Genomic DNA, 23818 nt, shown 5'->3' with positions numbered 1-23818 from the left:
CCAGTCCCCATGTGCATGTGGCTAGGAGAGCTCTGCCAGCTTCAGTGGCAGCGGTCTCCTTGCCTTGTACACATTGGGAGGGGTCTTGATGTGCATGGGTCTGGAAGACAGCTGCTGCTGCTAAGTTCTCCTGGCCCCTTACACATGGGAACAAGCCCCAAGGCCAGTGGGGCTTCCCCACACAGCCCTGGGCTGGCTGAGAACTTTCCCTTCTGGGGCAGCTCCTAGCCATCTCCGGGCTGCTTGAGGATTTCCCTGCCCAACCTGGAGCTGGCTGGAAACTGTCCCTACTGGTCAGTGTCTACACGTGCAATACTGTGATACACAGTAGCAACTACCTGTAAATTAGTTTACTGTGCAGCTAGCTACTACCTGTAAATACAAGTTGTAGCTAACTGCTCAGTAGATTAATTTACTGGTCACTAAATGGTGCACACTTGTAGATGCTGACTCTTAAAGTGTCTTGTGTAGACACAGCCACGGAGAAGGTAATATTGTCTGATATTTAGACATTTATAAATCCAATGGACTCTCTGAAAGGCTATGACTGAATGCCTACAAAACCAATGAGAATCTTTCTATTGGCTTAACTGGTTGAAGATCAGAACGTAAAAGCCTTGGCATGTCAACTTTAAATATTTATGCTTAAAAAAAGTTTAGAATGAGTTACTTTTTTGCTATTTTAAAAACATTTCTGATGATGCAAACAGTCTATGGTGGTAATGATTCCCCCAACTCTTCCATCAATATAGATTTCTAGTTGTTCATCTAATTATCTCAATTTGGCTTAAGGTGAAACATTGTGGTCAATGAAAGCTAATATAGTGTGTTACCAGTTATGTTCCTCTCTCTCTCTAAAACAAAGGTATAGACCATCTCTCTTGTGATGTCCCCCTTTTATTTACATTTATTTGAAGACATTTAAAATAAGACTATAACAGGCAATCATTAACCAGAAATCTATCTACAGTCAATTGCTTTATCTTAGGTATTTGTAGATATTGCATTTAAATGAAAATTAAAAGGAGTCCCTCTTCCCCAGAAATTAAGACATGCTTGTCCTTTGAGCATTGGTGGTAAACTAGGTACATTTTTGGGCTATACAATTAGCCCTAGCAATCTTGAATATACATGCAAATACATTATGTCCTTAGTGACCTAACAGCTTCTTTATTAGGCATAAGGCAATGATGCAGTGGTAAATGTTTTCTTCACTCCATCACATAACTGTGATGTGAGAGTAACCTGAGGAGATAATGACTATAATCAGTGCAAAAACAAGATTATGTAAGATGGAAATGTGAGTTTTATAAGCTTTACCTGTTTTGCCTTTCAACACAATTCTTAATGCAATATGAGGTTGTCAAGAATAAATTGTATTAGCCTCTGGCTCATCGGTGCTCATCTGAGAAAAATTTATTTTTTTGATTAATGAAAAGGTTAAAAACATTAGTGATTTCCTCTTAATTCTTTTTTTTTTTTTTTTTGCTCGGGAGTGACATGTGACAGGTCTGAGAAACATGTGCCTCTTACCACAGCTTCTACAGCTGACTGGAAAAAACAAACTAACTCTATGTTCTGATCAATGCAATTTCTTTGCACCAGTGAAACTTAGATCCACTAAATTTGCTTGGGTTATTTGGGATTTGTGAACTCTGGTATGGTCTCTGCTAATAGAATGGTTAGAAATGTAGAGAGACATTTTCTTAGATCAACTTTAACTTTATCTGGAAAAATAATCTTTGATACACAACCCTTTTTATGTACCTCTATTAGGCTGTTGTAGTCTGTCTCACCAGGCTTCTATGAAAATGGGAGTCTTTAAGCAGCATAAATGCCTTTCTTCTCATTATTATAAAACAAATAATTTTCTTTTGATTCTAACTTCATTTTAATATTCTCACTACCTAACTTTCGCAAAAAAATATTTTGTTAAAACCTGGATACTGATACATTGTTTACATATTCAGTTTTCCTCCTCATTAAATTGGGATCCTCATATATTTCTATAAGTTGATGTTTCCTCTTGAAAATTTTTCTTTTTTAAAAAATCTTTTCATTGTTATTTTGTTGTCCCTGAACACTTGTTTTTTTAACAAACTTTCTCATCATTGTTGTCCAGCACAAAAAGACCAAATTATAGTTGTATTTCAGGCTAGTTTTTTATTGTTCTCCTTTAACTGAAATGAATTCATATCAAACAAATATAAAGATTCCAAAAAAGAGAAAGAACACAATGAGACACTAACATCCTCCGTGTGAACTGAAATACAAAATGGCAGCTACCATTCAATTGCCTCTATAGCAGACAAGAAGGCTCTTCTATAGTTCAATTAACAGAAATCAGAATATGCACTTTCATTTACATAGCATATATACCACAGACTAAAACAAAGGTTGCCCAATTTAATAGCTATTAAATTAAAATGTCTACATGGATGAGCAGTAAGTAAATTCATGTTGAGAGACCAACTCTGGGCAGTGTTTCAAATGAGGAAAAACTCAATAGATATAAAACTACAGTATGTTCTGTCTTAATTCTCTACTTCTTCCCAATCTTCCTTCTCTCTGCTTAGAAACAAATTGTTGGGTACATATGGAAAAAAGACTCTTCCTGAGTTCTTTCTACTGTGTATGAAAAAAAATATCAAACACCAGGAAAATAAGGGTAGCTGTAAATGCACAAAATATGCTATTCCCTTGTATTGTTCCCTTTAATAAAAGGTGTTTGTCTAGTTTTTAATCCTTAAGAAGCTGATTCATAATGGAAAGAGAACAGATTCCAAACTAAGGGACAAGTTAAGTGATGAGAGATCAAGGATTATCTGTTTTCTGACAGACAAAAATGCAAGATTTCAGGAAAGATCTCATCAAATTCCCAATTTCAAGTTATGAATGCTGCACTGAAATAAGTAGTTACATAATAAATTGTAAAGATTTTTAAGAGAACAGGAAAAATCATAAATTACTCATTTTTTTCTCAGAACTGAAGAGATCCCATCAGAATTTTTCAACCAAATATTAAAATATTTTTATATTCATGTTATATTTTGCTGAAAAAGCTTGTGAAAAATATTTGAATGAGAAAACATTATTTTTCAAGAATACTTTCTATTATTTTATTCATAGAAATTTTGAAAGGAAATTAAGAGATTTTTTATTTCATATTCAATTTTTCATTTTGATTGCAGGGTTTTTGGTTGTGGCCATGTCGGTCTAAGGACATAGTAAGGCAAGGTTCTTTGGGTAGGTGTGATATCTTTTATTAAAACAATTGAGTAGTTGGAAAAATGTTCTTTGCGAGCTTTCAGGGACAAGCACTCTTCTTCAGTCTTGGGGTGTCCCTGCTGTTGTTCTGAGATCTCCAAGGAATGAAAGACGCTAAACGTGTGACAGGAGGTCAGTGACAATGTAAATAGGTGGAAATTAGAGAAGGGAGGGGAGTGGGAAAATGAGGGGAGAAATAGTGGATGAAGGAATGACAAAGGTAAGCAAGGGAGACTCAGCTGTAGTTTGGTTCTCCAAGGTAGAAAAGAGGCAGGGTGTGAAAAAAGTAAATAGCTGGAAATTAGGAAGAAAAAGGGTAGAGAAGGTAGGGAGGGGAGGAGAAAGGGAGAGTGTAAATGGTAAGGTCGTCCCTGGTGATTCACATGTCAGGCAGGTTGTAATGTATTATAAAACCCATGGTTATATTGAGTCCATGATTTTTTGTAGCCCAGTAGATTGATGAAGTGAAGTTTGTAGGCTCGTCTACGAAAGGTGTTTTGTAAATTCTCTTTGAGGATTAGAACTGAGAAGTCACAGAGGGAGTGATTGTTTTGTGAGAAATGTGCACCTACCGGCAATTGGATATTTTTGTTTTTGATGGGTTTTCGGTATGTGTTCCTTCCAGTGTGCAGTTGTTGTTTGGTTTCTCCTTCTTACATTGCATCAGAGCATTTAGTGCACTGAATGAGATACATTACAATTCTGGAGGTGCAGATGTAAGATCCAGGAATGGTGATGGTTCTGTTGTGGGGTGTAATTATTATGGGAGTGGTGGAGGTGTGTTGGCAGGTTTTGCATTTCTTGTTCTGGCATGGTCTGGAACCATTTGGTGTGTTTTGGGTCATAGGAAGTTTGCTTCTGGTGATGAGGTTAGTAAGGTTTGCTTGTTTAAAGGCTAGAATGAGGGATTATGGAAAGATCTCTTTAAGAATTGGATCTTCTTTTAGTATGGGTTGCAACTGTTTGAGGATTTTCTGTGTAGGTTCCAGGGAAGGATGATATGTTATGACTAATGGTGTGCAATTCATGGGGATTTTCTTTTTGCACTGCAGCAAAACTTCATGTGGTATCCAGGTGGCTCTTTCAAAAGTAGGATCTATCTCTCTGGAGGAGTGTCCTTGTTGCGTGAAGGGCTTTTTGAAATTTGTGAGGTGGCAATCATTGACAGTCTCTTTGGTGATATTGAAGAGTTTGGCTATACATTATAGCTTTCTTGGTGTGCTTATGGGGATCGCTAGTTCTGTATAGATATGTATGTTAGTCTGTGGGTTTCTTCTATCTAATTGTTTGTATTTTACCATTTTGGATATTGATCATGGTGTCCAAAAAGGAAATGCTACTGTTACAGTATTCGAGACAGTCTCTGATGGAGGGCTGATGATTGTTGAATTTTTGGTGGAAATCAATTGGACACTGCAGGGTTTTGGTCCATATGATGTGTTTATGTATGTAATTCAGGTATAGACTGAATTTAATGGTGCAGTTCCTGTGGAATTCTTTTTCAAGGTGGGCCATAAAAAGGTTGGCATATTGTAGAGTTATTTTGATGCCCATAGCTGTGCCCATGGTCCAGAGGAAGTGTTGGTTGTTGAAACTGAAGTTGTGTGGATGAACTATATGCATTCAAAGATATCCTAAGGTCTGTACTCTGAGTTGCAATCTCTCTCTTGTCAATATGCAAGGCAGACTTGGATGCCATCCTGGTGAGGGATGTTGGTGTACAAGTAGTATTCCACATTTTTGGTTTTTATTCAATTTCACTGATAAATTACCTGATTTTTTTTTACTGAAATGATTTGTTTTTTACTAATTTGCACCCATTTTTCATGCACCCCCCAGTGCCTCCTGGGACCTGTGCAGCAGTGGGAGCTGCCACCCCACCCTCCACCCCCTGGATGAGCTGCGGCTCTGTCCCATGCCCTGCCCCACCCCAGCTGGGCAGCACCTGGAGGGGCAGGTGTAGGGGTCCTGGGGGCTCTGGCCCCTCTGGTCCAGTGGCACAGCTGAGGCTGGCCCTTCCCCAGCCCCCCACTCTGAGCCTCCCAGGCAGTGTGGGGCTGGGGTCAGAGAAGGTGCAGGGAGGCAGCTGGAGCTGGGTCTAGGGTCAGTGCCAGGCTGCAGGGGGAAGGTTCCCCCTGCCTCTCCCTGCCACAGACTTTCCCACATGAGGGGAGGAGGTGTGCGTGCATGCTTCCCCCCAAAAAATTTATTAATTTCCTGATTTAAACCATTTTTTTCTTTTCTTTTATCTGATTTCAACCCAGTTTTTATGTTTGGAAGATAAACCCCAAAAAATTCCTGGAATTTTTTTTTTAAATAATAACCAAAAATGTGGAACACTTTGTATAAGCTAGTGACATCCCTGGTGACTAGGAGGGTATTGCTGGGAGGGTGGTGCCTGTTTTTGAGTTTTCTCAGAAATTCTGTTGTGTCTTGGATAAAACTTGTCTTTGGGTAATGAGTGGTTTTAGGATGGATTCAATGAAACCTGTTATTTCTCCTGTTAGGATTCAAAATGATAGGTTGGAAATGATAGGTCTGCTGAGGTTCACTTGTTTGTGTATTTTAGTGAGTATGTACAGTGTCCCTGGGTTGGGTAATGGAAGGAACAGAGTCTGAAGGTTTTTTTGTAGTTCAGATGGAAATGCTGTAATGGTGATTTTGAGTTTTAAGGTGAAAGGGGGAGTCAGATCTTCCTCTAGTTTTTTATAGTAGGTAGCGTCATAGAGTTGTCTGCTTCTTTTATGTGGTCTTCACATTTAAGGATAACTATAGGTCCTTCTTTATCTGCTGGTTTTATTAGTATTTGGTAGTGCTGTGAGAAATTTCATTGGCTGTTTCATTTTGATGCTGTTTTGACTCATTTCAAGCTCAAAACAGCAAAATCAAAATGAGATGAAGGGCTTTGAAACAGCCTTGAAATGAAACGAAGGCAGTTTAAATGTTTTGAAAGTTTTGAAACATTTTGAGATTTGAAGCTGAAGCTGGGCTTGCCTGTAGGAAAACACAAAGTAAGGACAGGGAGGAGGAAGTGGGGGAAGGACTGCTCTCATACTGTTTGTGTAGCTGGCCAGTGACTGTGATCCTGAGGTCCCTTCCAATCCCAATGCTCTGGGCAGGGATGGCATAAAAGGCAGCATTGTTTGAATTGGCCTGCTTTTTGCCTTGGGGTCAGTTACTGAGGTATCCTCTAGAAGCTCATCAGCATTAGACAACAAAGGCTACTATCATTGATTTCCTACTTGTTGCCTAGCAAGTCAGATTCCACAATACCTTTTGCTTTCTTTTTAGACCCTTCTATATTATTATTATATTAATTGATTGATTCTTTCAATTTCATAATTATATTGCATATTATACTATAGAATTTATATAGCAAGACACATATATACATTTATATATTTTTATAAAGACAAGACACTATGAAACACACCATGATATGTGCTGGAAAGGCAGTTGGCAAGCCTTCAGGGAGGGGTGCAAGAGGAGGTAGAGGGAGAGGTATATTTTTGCACCCTCCTGAAAAATGAGACCCAGCCTCTTTGCTACAACAAGAAGGCATGAGGCTTCCACTAGTACAGGCAGCAAGGAGAGGAGAGCAGTGCCAGTCCCACTGCCTGTGCCTGAGTCAGCATCCCCTCCAAGAGCATGAACAATAACCCCCCCCAACCACCACCATGACAACAAGCAGCAGCACCAGCATGACAGCTTCCTCCACCCCCATTTCACTTCCCATGCTGAGTCTTCCAGTGCCAGAGGACAAGCTGGAGCTGGATCTGAGTTCCCTAGCAACAAAAATTCTGGTGAAGGAGGGGGAATCATCTGAGTTTATGCTCCACACCCCTCAAGTTTCCCCTAAAGCCAGGTCTCCTTCCCCAGAAGGCACTTCAGAGGAGCTTGAGGTACAAGTTGCAGAGGCAAATGGCTCAGCTGAGTCCGTTCCTCCTGTTCCTGTGCTTCTGCCTGCTGAAGAGGGGGAAACTGCAGCATCGACACATGCACCTGCACCCCAGAAGCAAGCCAGCAGTGCGGTCTGGAATAATTTTGAGCTGGCAGATGATCCCACATATGCTATCTACCTGCACTGCTGAGCCAAAACCAGCCAGGGCATGGGAACAAAATCCATGAGCACCATGGGGATGCTGATGCATCTCCGCAGGCACCACCTCCTTGCCCTTGCTCCTCCTCAGCCTGGCACCGGTGGAAGCATGCCTAAATGGAAGTCCCCCTCTTTCTCCAAAGCCACCTTTCCCCCAAAGCAGAGGCAGGCCACCCTGGAACAGCGGGGGAAAGGCAGGGACAAAGTGGGGCTTGTTTCCAAAGCAAATGAGGTCACCCAGAGCACTGGGGAGATGCTTGCTGTGCATGGCCAGCCTTTCTTGTTAGTTGAGCGGCCAAGGTTCAGGTGTCTCATGGAACTCATGGCCCCATCATACCAAGTGCCCACATGCACCACCTTCAGCAGGATGGTGGTGCCTTCCCTGTATGAGGCATGCAGGGAGTACTTGAGGGAGAAGCTGTGCAAGGCAGGTCTGCAGGTAGCCTTACACTTCATCTCAGAGATCTGGAGCAGCCAGGGTGGAGATAGTTTCATAGTTTCATAGTTTGTAGGGTCAGAAGGGACCTAAGCAGATCATCAAGTACGACCTCTTGCCTTGGCAGAAAAAAGTACTGGGGTCAAACAACCCCAGCAAGGTGTTCATTTAGCCTTGTCTTAAAGACCCCATGGGTAGGAGCCAGCACCACTTCGCTTGGCAGTTGGTTCCAGATCCTAGCCGCCCTGACAGTGAAGTAGCACCTCCTGATGTCTAGTCTGAATCTACCTTCTGCCAGCTTGTGACCATTGTTTCTAGTCACTCCTGGTCATGTTTGGGGGAACAGGAATTCCCCCAATGCCTGCTGGTCCCCTCTGACTAGTTTGTAACAGGCCACTAGATCCCCTCTCAGCCTTCTCTTGCAGAGGCTAAACAGGTTCAGGTCCCTCAGCCTCTCCTCATAGGGCCTGCCCTGCTGTCCCCGATCATGTGAGTGGCCCTCCTTTGGACCCTTTCCATGTTGTCCATATCCCTCTTGAAGTGTGGAGCCCAGAACTGGACGCAGTACTCCAGCTGTGGCCTGACCAGTGTCACATAGAGGGGGAGTATCACCTCCTTGGACCTGCTTGAAATGCATCTGTGGATGCATGACAAGGTAGGGTTAGCCTTCCTGACTGCCTCCCCACACTGCCGGCCCATAATCATCTTGGCATCAATGATGACTCCAAGATCCTTTTCTGCCTCTGCACTGATGAGAAGGGCGTTCCCCAGCCTGTAGGTATGCCGCTGGTTCTTCTTCCCCAGGTGCATCACCTTGCACTTGTCAGTGTTGAAAGCCATCCTGTTCTCATCCACCCACCCCTGTAACCTGTCTAGGTCCGATTGCAGCCTATTCCTCCCTTCTAATGTACCCACATCCCCTCATATCTTGGTGTCATCAGCAAATTTGAACAGGGTGCTTTTCACCCCCTCATCCAAGTCACCGATGAAGATGTTGAACAGTGCGGGCACAAGGACCGAGCCCTGTGGAACCCCACTGCCCACATCCCGCCAGGCCGAAAACGATCCATCTACCACCACTCTCTGGGTGTGGCCCTCCGGTCAGTTAGTGACCCATTTGATTGTGTGGGTGTTGACACCACAGTCCTCCAGTTTCTTAATGAGAATGAAGTGAGAGACAATGTCAAAGGCCTTCTGAAAGTCCAGGAAGACTATGACCACTGCTACCCCAGCATCTAAGGATTTTGTGACCTGGGCATAGAAAGCCACCAGGTTGGTCTGACAGGACCTCCCTCTAACGAACGTGTGTTGGTTGCCCCTATGCATAATCTCCCCCGCTGGCCCCTCATGGACATGTGCCAAGATAATTCTCTCAAAAAGCTTACCCAGGATCGAGGTTAGACTAACTGGACTATATTTTCCTGGGTCCTCCTTCCTCCCTTTTTTGAAGAGGTGAAACATGTTGGCCCTCTTCCAGTCCTCTGGCACCACACCAGAGCACCATGAGTGCTCGTAAAGCCATGTCAGGGGTCCCACAATGACCTCAGCTAATTCCCACAGCACTCTGGGGTGGAGATCAGCTGGACCAGCTGATTTAAATACATCCAGTCCCTCCAGAAGTTCCCTGACTAGATCCTCACTGACCCTTGGCCTAGATGTGCCTCCCCTGGGGCCTGAGAGGATCCCAGTGTGGGGGCTGATTCGGTCCCTGATCAGGAAAATGGAGGCAAAGAAGTTGTTAAATAGGTTAGGTTTGTCATCTGATGTGATGACCAGATTTCCTAGCGTGTCTTGCAGGGGTTCCATGTTACCTAGTACCTTCTTTTTGCCCCCTATGTATTTAAAAAAGGACTTCTTGTTGTCCTTGATCCTGGTAGCTAATCCCAGTTCCATCTTTGCCTTGGCCTTCCTGACCGCCCCCCTGCAATCCCAAGCAACCGCAGTATAGTCCTGTCTGGTGATTGCCCCTCCCTTCCATTGGGTGTATGCCTCCCTTTTAGTTAGAAGACATTCTCAGATGCTTTTGGTGAGCCATGGGGGCTTTTGCACCTTTCTGCCCCCTTTGAGATCATGCACGCCTCTCCCTCACAGGGCACTGGTGCAACCAGTCAGGCCATCAGTGGGCTTTCCTTCAAGCTGAGGTGATGGATGAGTCCCACATAGCAACAGAGATCCTGGGGGCCATAAACTGCTTGGTGCAGGGGTGGCTTATTGGGCAGGGTGAGCTCACCTGTGGGTTCATGGTCACTGACAATGGGGTGAATATGGTCAAGGCAGTCTGTGATGCCAACTTTGTTGGCATCAGCTGTGTGGCACAAAAGGTCTACCTTATAGTGAGGGATGCCTTGGAGGGGGACAGGGCTGCTGGTGACAGTTCCAGCACCACCAACAAGCTCATTTTCAAATGCAGGAAGGTGGCAGACTACTTCCACCAGAGCATCAAGAGTGACAAGATGCTGAGGGACAAACAGGCAGAGCTGAACATCCCACAGCAGAAAATTGTGCAGGATGTGGAGACTCAGTGGAACTCCACATACCTGATCCTCAAGAGGGTAGTGGAGCAACAGAAGGCCATCCATGAGATGGCTTTGCTTGAGGATATTGAGATCAGTGGCCCCCTTAACAGAGCTGAGTGGGATACCATCTCCCAGATCTTGGTGTTCCTCAAGCCCTTTCTCAAGGCCACCAAGAGCCTCAGTGCTGGTGATGCCCCACTTAGACAGGCGATCCCTATAGTGAGGGAATTTCAGAGCCAAATGGAGAGCTTCCAGGGGATCAATGTTCCTGGCTGGGGCAAGCCACTGTCACCAGACATGCAGGCACTGGTGAAGGAGTGCATCAGGAAATGACTTGATCCCTTACGGTCCAGTATAGTCCACATTTTGGCTGCCGTGTGTGATGCAAGTGTGACAGGCAGCATATGCAGCAGCCAAAGCCTGAATCAGTGGACAGAGGTGCTGGTGAAGAGAGTCAGGGACGCAGAATGGCGGAGGTGGGAGGGCATGAAAGAGGGGGATCCACTGTCCCATACTAACACGCCATCCACCAGGCTCCTGCTCCACCACATGTGCTGCCAATGTGGGCCATGGGCATGGCTTCCATGATGGGGTCCAGAGGCACCAGACCCCACCATCAGGCAGGTAGTGTTCAGGCCTTGGTGGCTGCCTATCTCGCTGAAGATGTGAAGGTGCTGCTGTGCAACCCCTTGGCCTGCTGAGCAAGTTGCAGCCAGATATGGCCGTATCTGGCCATGGTTTCCCAGGAATACCTGCCCTGTCTACTGACCAGTGTTTGAAGAGAGAGGGTGTTCAGCATCACTGGGGATGTAGTAACACCCCACCATACCTTGGATCCTGGTTTGGTGGAGCAGCTGGTGTTCCTGAAGGTGAACCTCCTGCTGCTGGGGTTCCCCAAGCTCCAGGTACAGACGGAGTGAATGTCACCCTCCTCACTGTGTCCACACCTATTTCCTTTTTCCCTTTTTAAAAAATCATTTAATGCCCAGCTCTCTGAGCTGGAGAGGGCACTTACTGCATCACCAACCAGCAGGGGAAGAACAGGTCCCTGCTGAGCTTTTGTGCCACGATGAACTTGGATGTATGGCCTGGGGCTATGGTGAAGGAGAAGGCCCCACGTCCTGGGCACTACCACTAAAACTGCACTCTGCCAGGGTTGGGAGGACTGGTGGGACTGCCAGTGGTGTGGGAGCCTCAGGAAATGCCAGGACTGAGGATCCCCCTGGTGAAAGGTGGGTAGGAGGTGCCGTAACCTCCAGCCACCACACTCATGCACACGGTTCTGGGTGGGGAAAGCCCAGACCCATCACGACTTTGACAGGCCTGAGGTTTGCTGGTTGCCATGGAGTTGTGAGGATCCAGGTGAGCTCAACTTAGCTGCCTGGGATGCCAGCTTTCTGGCTGAAAAAACCTTTGCAGGGTGCAGATGCACCTGCAGTTGGTGTGTGCGTGTGCTGTTTCTGGATGGAAGGAATAGTAAAGAAGCCAGAGGCTGGCATGAAATGCAGGCAAGAAAATCAGTCAGTGAAAATGGAAATGGAGGCATCAGGGGCTGAGGGACTATTTCTGTTACTATTCAGTTGGTCTGCTAAAAGATACCAGATTAGATTGACCCAAAGAACCTTGTCTGCCAGTGTCATGCCCTTAGACCAACACCCCTAACATCTGACCAGAAGGACACACGGCCCTGGGCACATCTAACCACCAGGGCTGGGGCTGGCAGGGAGAGTACTCTGGCAGTTGCTGTAGATGAAGCTCCTGCAGGAGGGAAAGAAAGGTTCTGTCATAGGTTGGCTGCCTGAGATGCTGCTGCTCACTAAGTTATTATTACCTGTTGTTATTTAAAGTGGTGGACTGAGATGCGGCTGTAGGGGAGGAAGAGGCCTCATTGGGGCACACTACTGTGTCATGTAGAGGCCCCAGCACCAGTGAGGGCATGCCTTAACATACACACAGTCACACATGTCACGACTTTGCTTGTCAGCACACAAGGGGGCATACATTGGAGCACACTTCTGTGTTATGTAGAGGCCCCAGCACCAGTGAGGGAGTGCCTGCCTCTTTGAAACCTGGCAGAATTCACGGCCTCATCAGGGGCTACCATGGCTGCAGTTTTCACCCTGCTGTGCCTTAACACACACGTGACACTAGTTTTGCTTGTTGACAGCCTGAGGTGCAGTTCACCAGAAACCCCTGCACCTATCTCCTTGAAACTTTGCAGGCTTCATGGCCTCAGCGGGGGCTATCATGACTTCTGTTTTTACCCTCCTGTGCCTTCAGACTTACAAGTGACACGAATTTTACTTTCAAGACTTTGAGGTGCAGTTTCCCAGAAACCCTAGCACCTATTTCCTTGGTACTTGGGAGGCTTCATGCCTCAGAATGGGCTACCATCCCTGCTGTTTTCATCCAAATCTGCCAAAAAATGACAAAATTATAGGCAGTTTTGTGCTTCCCCATTATAGTGTATGGGTGAAACCTTGAAACAGTGGCAAAACAGCAAAAGTTTGGATGAAACAAAACAGAACAGAACAGTGTTTTCCAAACTAAATGAAACTCAGAATGAAATACTGTCCCAGCAAAACTTAAGTTGAAAATAAATAGTGCTGTTTCGCACAGCCCGACTATTTGGTGGTTGGATCTTAGAGACTCTATGGCCCTTCTGTCTGAGAGAAACAAGTTAAGGTGGTGTTTGTTGCTGAGTATTTTATTGCTCATTCTTTCTCTGAGGCAGTCAATGTAGTGGTTGAAGTTTGAATTTAATCTACTGGAAGGTGTCTGTGGCAGGAAGGAAGCACCTGCCACAAGTAGAAACTTGCCTAGAGTGCCAGAGCAGTCAAAGAGCTGGTTGGCATCCTCAGCGACTCAGCTGGAAAAGGAACAAACAGCACCAGCACGGGAGTGCCTTATGAGTGCATGCCAGTGCTGATTGACCAGACATACCAGCATAAAAATGGCATGGAGTGAAACAGCAGAGGCACCGGAAGTGAGTTCCCCATGCTGTGAGTTCTCCACGCTAGCCTGATAGGGCACTTGGTGGGAGCCAGTGCAGAGACAGCTTCCTACTAAGGCTGGCTCAGACAAACCAGAACACTTACCTAGAGAACTGACATGGCAGCTGGAGCTGGACAACCTGAGGTGGAATGCTAAGAGCCCTGTAGGAGAGAGGGAAAAAGGAGGATGGCAAAACCATGAGTAAGGGGACATCGAGCACGATTCATTGTGTGCTCTGACCCCTATTGGGATTGCCCTGTATAGCCATGTCCATGCCCGAGCTATTGGACTTAATAGCCCAGCATCTGTGGGCAACAGAAACACTGTACCAGTAATTGCATTTAGAGTTGTTAAGGACTTTGACTGGAGCTATTTACTCACATGTTGTGGAAGAGATGCTGACACTGGGTTGGCGCTAGGTGGAGCACAGGGGAGGCAGAGGCCAAATTGACCACACCTGGGTTGAGGCCAGGTGGTCACAGCACTCACTTTCTCTGTATCGGTGCTGACCCCTTCCTGTGATACAATATATCCTACATACTTCACAGAGGCCTGGCAAAACTTACATTTATCAATGGCCAACTTAAGTCCAGCAGTCTCCAGCCAACTGAGTACCTGGAGTAGCTGTTCTTTGTGTTCCTTCAGGGTCTTCCCAAAAACAAAAATATCATCTAAACAGACTAGTACTTGGCTCATATGCATATCCGCAAACATTTTCTCCATTAGTCGCTGGAAGGTGGCGGGAGCCCCAGATATCCCTTGGGGCATTTGTTCAAACTAATAGAATCCCAAGGGGCAAATAAAAGCAGTCTTCTCTTTGTCCTCTTCCCACAGAAGTATCTGGTAGTAGCTGCTGCAGAGGTCTAGTACCAAAAACCATTTGCTCCCTACTAAACAGTCCAAAGCCTGCACCCGCGGGACTGTGTATTGATCAGTGATGGTCCAGGTGTTCAGAGTCCACACCTACATATACGGAGTTGGCTATTCTTCTTCTGCACAATCACAATTAGAGAGGCATAAGGGCTCTTAAATTCTGTGATGATGCGGTGGTTCATGAGCTCCTGTAGATGACCTCTTACTTCCCCCATCCCAGCAAGGGGAATGCGCCGAGACCTTTTGTGAAAGGGTTGTGGGTTGCTCAGATGAATGTGATGCTCCACCTCATTAGCCTCCCTCACATCCCAGTCATGCAGGGAGAAAATACGGGATTGAGCCCCGAGTTTGTCCCTGAGCTGAGCTTTACAGGCTTCAGGCACTGGGGAGTTCCCGAAAAAGAGCTGTGAAGGGTCAGTTGGAGGGGGGTTTCCCTCCTGCTCAGGGCTTACCACTTCAGCTTCCTTTATCAAGGCCACTTGCTGTCCTGGGTGGACCACAATATCTTTCAAGGTTGTGTTAACCACTATCACGGTAACCAGGTCTTGGTTGAGCCCTTTTGTCTCCATTACACCATCAGGGACCCTCAGCACACTGGGTCTTTCTCTCCCAGTGGGGGTCTCCACCACCAGCAGCTTATTCTTTTCATCCCTCTCAATCCAATTACATACAATAGGCAAAGCCAATTGGCCCTGTGCAGGGACTCTCTGGGGCTTTGCTCCAAAGAAGTGCAGGGTCCCCACAACCTCAGGGTGACCAACGTCTCTCTATGCTCCCATTGGTCATATGCCTCTGAGCACAATTAACATTAACTGCTGTTGGTAACCTGGGACAGCCTGTTGTTTACAATAGTGAGTGAGAACCTGGAAAAGGCTGGAGTTGGTCCCTACAATGAGAGTGGCCCCTTTCATCCACTCTGGATCAGGGCATACTAGAGCAATGGTTGACACTTCTTCCTCCACCCCAGCTATTTCAGCAAGGGATTTTAGCCTCACATTCACATAGCCCCTGTAGGGATACTGTTCCTGGCTTCAGGAACAGTACAAAGTTGGATCAGGCAAGGTGCTGCCTCTGAGTTGGGCAACACCTGGCTCACTACCAGCTTGCCCTGGTGACTCTGGGAGGTGCCACTGCCACAGAGGGAAGGACCAAGGTTCCCTGAAGCTCAGAGGCCATTCATTCCACTGGCAGCTCACCTCCTGGCCATGGGAGAGGCAGGTAGTCTCTGCTGGAAAAAAAGGTGAAGGCAGAAGTGGTGATGGGGCCTAATCCTTTTTTTTTTTTTTGTGGAGCCTGGCCATGGCTGGGAGTGATCTGGCAGTAGGTTGAGTGGCCCTTGAGCTGCAGGGGGCCACAGTCCTTCCCTTCCCAGTGGCAGCACCCCCTGGGGCCACCGAGACAAGGTTCTAGCAGGACAGATACTGTCTCAGCTCAGAGGCAGCAGCCAGCCTGATCCAACTATTCCTGAAGCCTGCTCAGGAAGCAATGCCTTTCAGGCTGGTCTCCCTCTGCACAGGCTGCTCTAGTGGGGCAGGGGAGCTCCAAGCCAAGCTCGGGTGGCCTCTTCTACCCAGAGCACCCCCCACAATCTTCCTATATCTCTCTCTTTCTCTTTCTCTCTCACACACAAACACACACAAACACATACCCCCCTGGCCCATCACATACACCCATAGACCCCACTTCCACCTCAATCCCCCACAGCCCATAACCCACCCCTGCTGTCATCTCTACCCCTCTTCCCTGGACCATCACACATCCCAAGTGTTTCCTGGGACCAGGAGCCCCCCAAAGCTGGGGCTATATGTCCTAGCATAGGTTTGCAGTGTGGCAGCTGCCCATGTATCCACAGCTCCTGCCAGCAGGTCCAATCCCATCTGGCAGCTGGGTGCAAAGGATGTGAGATTTGGTGAGGTGGGATGTGGGTTTTGTGAGGGGGATTGTGAAGTAGCGTGGGGTTTGTGGGAGGTATGTGGTATGGTGGGACAGTAGGACGCACTACTATGCTGAGCCACCTGCCTTACTATGCCTGACCATAATCTTAGGGTAGCTTGTCATATTTTATGCTTTAAAGATGCACCTGTTTATAGAGTGGTGAATTATAGCAAAGTTCTGTATAGCCTCATTGTTATCTGAACTTTTCATTTTGCTGGTGTTATTTCTTGCAAGCAGCTTATGGCCTTGAGTGTGCTAGTGAAATGATTGGATATGTTAATGAAAGGTGATAAAGGAGACCAATGGACAACGCTTAAAGTAAGACTCCGGAAAAAGGCCAAATTAAGAGGTGTACTCATAATGGTGCTGTTGAACAAAAGAATATGCTAATAGGATAAAATATGAACAATATGCTAACTGCAGAGAGACCAATCCAAAAGCAAGGAGTTATCAAAGGAGTCAAGTTAAAGAAAAGCATAAAAGGGGCAAGCAAGAAAGTTAAGTGTGTCGTCATCATCATCAGCATTTACATCTTGAATCCAGCTTTCAACACCTGCTTGGATCATCCCAGCTAACGACACATTTTTTGTTCCAGGAACTGAGTGGCTGTCTTTTCTGTGAAGCAAAGTAACATCTAGGATTGAGTGAGATCATTGTACTGAGTGTTTTTTTCTCTCTGAATATAGAAACTGCTAAGATAATACCTGTACTAATAAAGTTAGACTTTGATTTTAGGATGCTGAGTTGTCTGTGTTCATATTTCACATTCCATTTAAGGGTTAATTGTGCTTTAACGATCCCTAAGCCCTATCTTCTGATCAGTGATACAAATAATAACCCCACTTCGAGTGTCTCCCCTGGGGTGCCTACGTCTGGCTGACCCCTGTCCTGGAGCATACCTGCAACCTTAGGCAAGTGCTGTCACCACCCAGTTGAATGTAGTATTAAACTTAACTGATTTAGCTCAAACTGGTTTATGCATTGTCTGTCCCAGATCCTTTTCTGGTTTGAGTTAAACCAGACACCCCCAGCATCTAGGCATGCTCTCTGGGCTGGGCTCTCTGCTGTCTGACTCACAAAGAATTCCCCCCCCACCCACCTAAACAAAACTGATTAAGATGCAGTGGGAGACACACCTAAAACCCTCCAGATAAGGGTGACAAGAGAGAAAAAATTGCCCTAGGTCTCATTTTCATCCAAGACCATTCATTGACGTGGAAAATGGAGAACAGAATGCTGGAAGCAAAGACTGCAGTGAATTCTGGGATCAGAGAAGCAGGGTAGCACTGCATGATGGGGAATCTGTGCTCCAAATGCTAATCGACCCACATTTACACTCCCAGCTCAGCATTTATCAGACCAGTTCTAATATGGATTTACAAAGGACCTTCCCCCCCATACACACACATTTCTAAGTTGAAATAAAATTTAATAGGCATCTCAGGCCGTACATTCCCTGGTCCCACTATGGGAGGCCTATTTAAACTTGATTGGCTAAAACTCAGTTGCCGGGTTAGGGAATGCTGAGGCAAAGAGACCGAGTCAGAGGGGGTATGGGCAACATTTGTACAATGATAAAGTGTTCATCACAGTGTCCAGCCCATTAGAGCCCTGACCACAAGTGTTGTCATACTTTTCCTGGGATGTCTGGTGGAAGTCCTCTCCACAAAAGGTTATGAACATTCCAATAATTGCCTTAAGTCTGTTAAAAGACTATAGTAAGATCTGGAAAAGTCATGCTAAGCTGAGGCTTGTTTACAACAAGTAAAAATCCAAAACCCTGATGCTGCAAGCTCCCATCAGTATACCTGCTATCCATAGGAATTTCAAACTGGCTCCTAAGTGTCTGGTTACTCCTTAACCTTATGTTTTCCTGATTATCAATCAGGTTTTTTTGAGATGTTCCAAACCAGATAACCCCTTGTCAAGAGAAAAGACAATGATTTACACTATTGAGAATGCTTTAAAGAAGCTGAACTGAGGGTATAAAAATCTGTAAAAAAAAGCAGCAAAATGTGTGTGTGCTTCAAGAGGAGAAGTCTCTCTAACACCATCGACTGTTGTTCTCAAGAAGCTGGAAGAAACAGATCATCTCCCTTCAAGGATTCTGATAAGAATTTTATCTGTCAGCATTGAAACCCGAGTGCCTTGGACTAGTGAGATCCCAGCTCTTGCTCTCTCTCTTTTCTCTTTTCTCTCTTGGCTTAGATTTCTGAACCTAAACTGTATTAGTTAAGCTTGAGCTAAGTTTCCCCAAATACTTAGTGAAACCAGGGTATTGTAATTGTTGGTGTTTGTTTTTCCTTTGCATGTCTATTATTATTAGTACCATTATCTATTTCATATATTTAGCAATAAATAACTTTTATAGTCAAACTGGTAGTAACTGAGTATATTTTTCCTTCTCTACTTCTCCTTCCCCACTTGCTCTGCTTCTTTTGCCTAAGCTAAAGATCCCTGTGAAGCCCAAAAATACTGTGGGATCTGCTCATCAAGAGGCTAAAGATTGGGACATGCTGAGTTTGAAACACATAAGGAGATCAGCTTGTACAGGCTGATTGACCCAGTTTGGCTCAGATGTACCCTAATGAATTGAATGCTGGCCCGTGAGGGTGTCATCTGGACACCCAGCCAGATTCAGAGGTATTCTGTTTAACTGTGTGCTTGTGTCTGACTGCAGTTTATTGTTGCTCTGATGAACTGATTCTTGGCACATGAGGCTATCGGCATGTCCATGCTGATCAACCTGGCCGGGTCAGGCATGTCACGTTAATCTGTGTGTTTGTATGTATGACTGATTTGGTGACTGGAGGAACCCAGCCCCATTGAAACTAAGTCCTGCAAGATAGCTCCATTGAGGGTGAGAACTTGCAGAAGGGAGATATAATTCAATGAGAAATGTGCATGTACAAGGAAAGCAAGATCAGGTTGAATAGGATTTTTTAGAAATAAGCACTGAATTTTATCAACTTCTATTTTATGAGAAAATATTTTTAAAATGATTTAGGCTAGTTGAAGTCCATTGGAAACTTTAGACCTCAATGGGTTTTCAGTTATGCCTGTAGAGACTCTTAGCTCTAACCCTTCAGAGTTTTCTCTCACAAGAATAACATATCCTCGTCTTTCACTAGATTGGTACTGTAGTTAAACAGAAGGCAGGGTAGGGTGGCACCTTAGGGTGTTAATACACATGCTGCAGGAGTGGAGTGGGGGGTGTGGGGGGAGGAGGAGAGCAGCTCCAAGACCCACACTAAATGATGTGCTAGTGACATGGGAGAAAACTACCTGGCCTGTAGGGAGAAGAAGAGGGTTGAGGGGGAGTTGTTCTGGAGATGCCACAGCAGCTGCCAGCAGAAGCTAGCTCTGGCCTGGCCTGGGTAGGGGACAGGGAAGGCAGGCTGCTTGCCACAGGTGCCATGGAGGGAGCAGAGATAGAGGGCTTCACCAGAGGTTACCTGTGGCAGGGGCCACCTGGCCAACTTACCTTGGTTCCTGGGCACCTATGCACACACAACCCCAAATTTTAGGCTGGATGGCTAACAGGCTTTTGGTACAGTGCATGTTATCTGTGAAAGGTTGCAAATTCTCACAAAAAATGCCTATGTCCTTACACTGCAGGTCCAGCAGCTGCATGTGGGGCAGAAGCACCAGGTGCCAGCAGGGATATACCTGCAAGGACATGGCCACCATTGGCCAGTGCCTTCCACATGCACCACCTCCACCAGAGGTGCACACAGTACCACACCCTCCTGCTGCACTAGCTGTTTAAAGTGGCAGAGGAGCAGCTTGCAAACTCATGGGCCTGGTTACCATGCCTTCTAAAGCAGGCTCCTTGCCCTTGAGAAGAGGCACATCAACCTCCTCAAGGGGATGCTCAAGGCCCAGGAGCAGCAGACTGCCATGGTGGTCTAGGAAGTGGATGCAACAGAGGAGGACCACCAGGTATTGGACATCATCTTGACCCCGGCAATCACCTTCATGCCACCTGGTACCCAGCCCTCAGCCTTAGCCCCACCTGCCCCCTGGCAGCCAGCTGTGGTCCAGTGCCAAAACCCTCAGTGAACCTGAGATAAGGTTCCAGAGACACCTATAGCAGCCAGGGCTCCTGTCCCTGCTCCTGAGCCAGGTCCCTCAGCAGCCTGGGCTGTCACCTGCCACTCACCTGGCTGCCATGTGGCTCCTGAATGACAGCAGCCCACAGCTGGGCCAGCTGTGCATATGGGCCCTGCTGGCCCCAGCCCCATGGTGGAGAGGGAGAGCAGGCTAATGATCAGGCTGAACAGCACCTGCCCTCACCCCCAGCACATCAGCCTCATCATAGCATCCACATCTGCAGTGATGCTGCCAGAGGCTGCGCGCCTCTCCCCAGGATCCACGCCACAGGTGCCTCCATACCACTATTCCCCCCTTACAATTAAAAAAGCACATTGTACATAGTTGTACAAGAAGCAGGACCTTTATTGTTGGTGCACATTGGGGTTAGGAAGGGGTGTGCTGCTGGGAGGGAAGGAGGGGTTCTGTTGGGAAGGAAGTGGGGGTCCGCTATTGTGTGGTGGAGGGAAATGAAGTTTAGTGTTTGTTGCAAACTGTTGTAGGGTGAGTGGTCTTGGGGTTGCCCTGTGGTTTATGGGCCACCACCCAGGTGCCCTACTGTGGAGGGTGGAGGAGGACATGGTACACAAGTGCCCTGCAGATGTGGTATCCTGTCTGCTGCTGGTCACGGGGAGGGCAAGGAATGTCCATGGCACACTAGCCACAGTCCCCTGGGACAGTGCCCCCTGCCAGGCTGACCCTGCTCCCCACCCCAGAGTCTCCTGGCACCCATGCAGCTGTGGCCAGAGCCTGCAGCTCCCCCTGACTGCTGCAGGGGGCAGAGCAGGGCAGGAGAAAGCCAGGATCTGCCTACTCCTGTTGGAAGCAAATCTGCACCCAATAGGGTGCATGTCTAGATGTGTTCCTAGGGCAAGCTTACTGTGCATTATTTTACTGTGTAGTAAACTTAAGTTGGATTAACAGCATGTGTAGATGTGCCCTCCTTTTAAATAAACAGAATTTTATCATAGATTCTTGATTTCTTCTTCAGTTTCTTCTCTAGATGGGAATAATCCATAGAACTCTGATCTTGGCTCACTGTTTAAATCAAAAGGGGTTAATAATAATTGGATTTGAATAACTGTATTTAAATAATTGGATCTGGAATTCTCCAGGCAGCTGGGGGAGGCTGTGCGTGCAAAGGATGTTGTGGTCATGGGGGATATGAATTACCCTGACATCAACTGGGAGAAGCAGTTGGCCAGGTCTAGCCACTCACGAAGGTTCCTGTTGTGTGTACAGGACCTATACCTCGTGCAGGAGGTACTCATCCCCACTAGGGGAGATGTCATACCGGATCTGGTGTTAGCCTCTGGGGACGACCTGGTGGAGGAGGTGCTAGTACAAGGGAGGCTAGGGGACAGTGATCATGAAATGATCCAGTTTGCTATTCAGAGAAAGGTGGGATATGTGTATAACCACTCAAGTTTTTTGTAAAGTTTGGCTTAGAGCATAAGTGCATTGTTTAACTATTCTCAAGCTGCAGTCTTAGCAAGATTCTGTGCAAAGTTATAATTAACATTATCAATATAACTGATTTTGTTTTGTTTTATTTTGTTTTGTTTTTATCTGCTGGTCATTGTTCTGACTGACACAATACCATATGGAACATTATGATTTTTTACTCGAATATCAAATGCAGTTTCATTCTTTCATTGAAAATAATCTCTAATGAAATATCAAACAGAATAGGGAGAAGAACTGGGTTTTGACGTGAACTATTGATTTAACTGAAATGGTTAAAAGTGATCTTGGAGAGGAGAAAGCCCCCTGATTCACAACCAGTTGAAATGGAACAAGAGTTTTTTAGTTGACTTAGCTGGGCTTTGAATTGGGCCCTAATGTCCAGGTGGGCCAGAGGAACTGATGAAAGCAGCAGTTCCATATGGTAGCTGCTTTCTGAAATCGGGTGCCTCAAGCCCAAAAAGACTGACCACTACTGGTTCAGCTTAAACTCATTAAAATAAAGTCAATATTCAAAATTAAACCTACCAAAAGAGAGATAATTTTTTGTTTCCCTCAAGATTTAAAAAGGATCTGTCACTCTCTTATTAGCATGCAAACTAAGAATGGGGGAAAAGGCATTAAGGACATTTCCATTTCTTACATTTCCTGTGCAGTTGCATTCCCAGGGCACAAGCTCACTTTCGTAGAGGGTCAAGGAAAGACATAAGACCACAATGATTATGCCCTTTCCCTTAAATATTATCTAGGAGGGAAACCGTCCTTCTATTTTGATATTATACCTCCTGCCATGAAGCGAGTGTGACTGAATTATCTAGTTACAGCTATGCCTAACAGGCACAATCACGTTTCAAAATGTCGTTGCACTGCATACAATAGAATGGATTCCACTGCCTCTTTTTTTTTTCTACTCCCCTGACTTCAAATACCTCTTTACCTCCTCTCCTTCCCCTCCCCTTCCCCCTTACACATGAGCATCACTGATCTTATTGTCCAAGTAATCCCATAGGGTCTGTGAGGACAACAATCTGGACCTAACAAGATATCTCCCAAACATTGCCTTGGCTTCCTTTCTGAGATTATTGTACCCTTTTATTCTTGCAACCCTTGCATTTAATCTATTTAGACTTTATGATCTTCAGAGTAGCAGTGTTTATTTTTATGTTATGATCTTTGGAATAATAGTTAATCTTGATTGAGGTCTTTAAGCACTACCAAAACATAAATAAGTGACTCATGAAATTCTTCAGTGATTGCTGTTAAGAAAATCATTGTGGATAAATGTTTACCTGGCCTTAATTAATGTACTTGATTGAGTTCTTTCCTCGTTTTGAACTTTCAGTTCAATGAATGTTCCTGAGAGTAGACTTGGAATATTCTTTTTATCACTAATTCCTTTTGGATTTGCCCCAGCATCATCAGATTATGAGACCCAACTAAGTCTGTAGATGGTTACTTGTAGGTAAAAGAAATATTTCCTAGGTTAATCTAGATGTGTATGGTTGGAACAATGTTGCTAAAGATTTATGAAGTGATGATAGAAAATAGTACTACAGTACTATAAATAAATGCTAGTGAAAGTAAGGTAATTAAATGTAGCCTGTTATAATGACACTCTGAGTTCAATAAAAATTTACAGAAGAAAATTAAAAATAATCAACACCACTTTTGGTTTATGAAGGATTCATGAAATCCAGCTGATACTGTAATAATTGAAGTCAACATACTGATTGTGTCCATAACTAAGATAAGTTGTTTTTTGAGTTAAACACAAATTTCCATTCATTATCATTATAATACATTGTGTTTATCCTATTAAAGTTACTCCTTCATAATTATCTCATACTTAAGACCAAAAAAAAAATCGCTAGACCCCTTTTCTATCTTTCATTGTTATAGGACATTCAAATGAAAGGTTTTGATACACAAATATTTAAAAGTCCATTTCTGTCACCCTGATTTATATGAAGTATGGTACTATTCTATATGCATAAGGATAAAATAGTAGGACCTATCAAATGACATTCTACAGATATTTGGAAAGGCCCCAACTTGCATCCTCAAGATCCTAAGCCCGATCTTACAGTCTGTTTTTTCTCAACTGATCCAGGCTGACCTGGACAAGCTCAGCAAATGGGCAGA

This window comes from Crocodylus porosus, unplaced genomic scaffold (assembly GCF_001723895.1).
Source record: "Crocodylus porosus isolate Cpor-Errol unplaced genomic scaffold, CroPor_comp1, whole genome shotgun sequence".
Lineage (NCBI taxonomy): Eukaryota > Metazoa > Chordata > Crocodylia > Crocodylidae > Crocodylus > Crocodylus porosus.
This window is presented reverse-complemented; position numbering follows the sequence as displayed.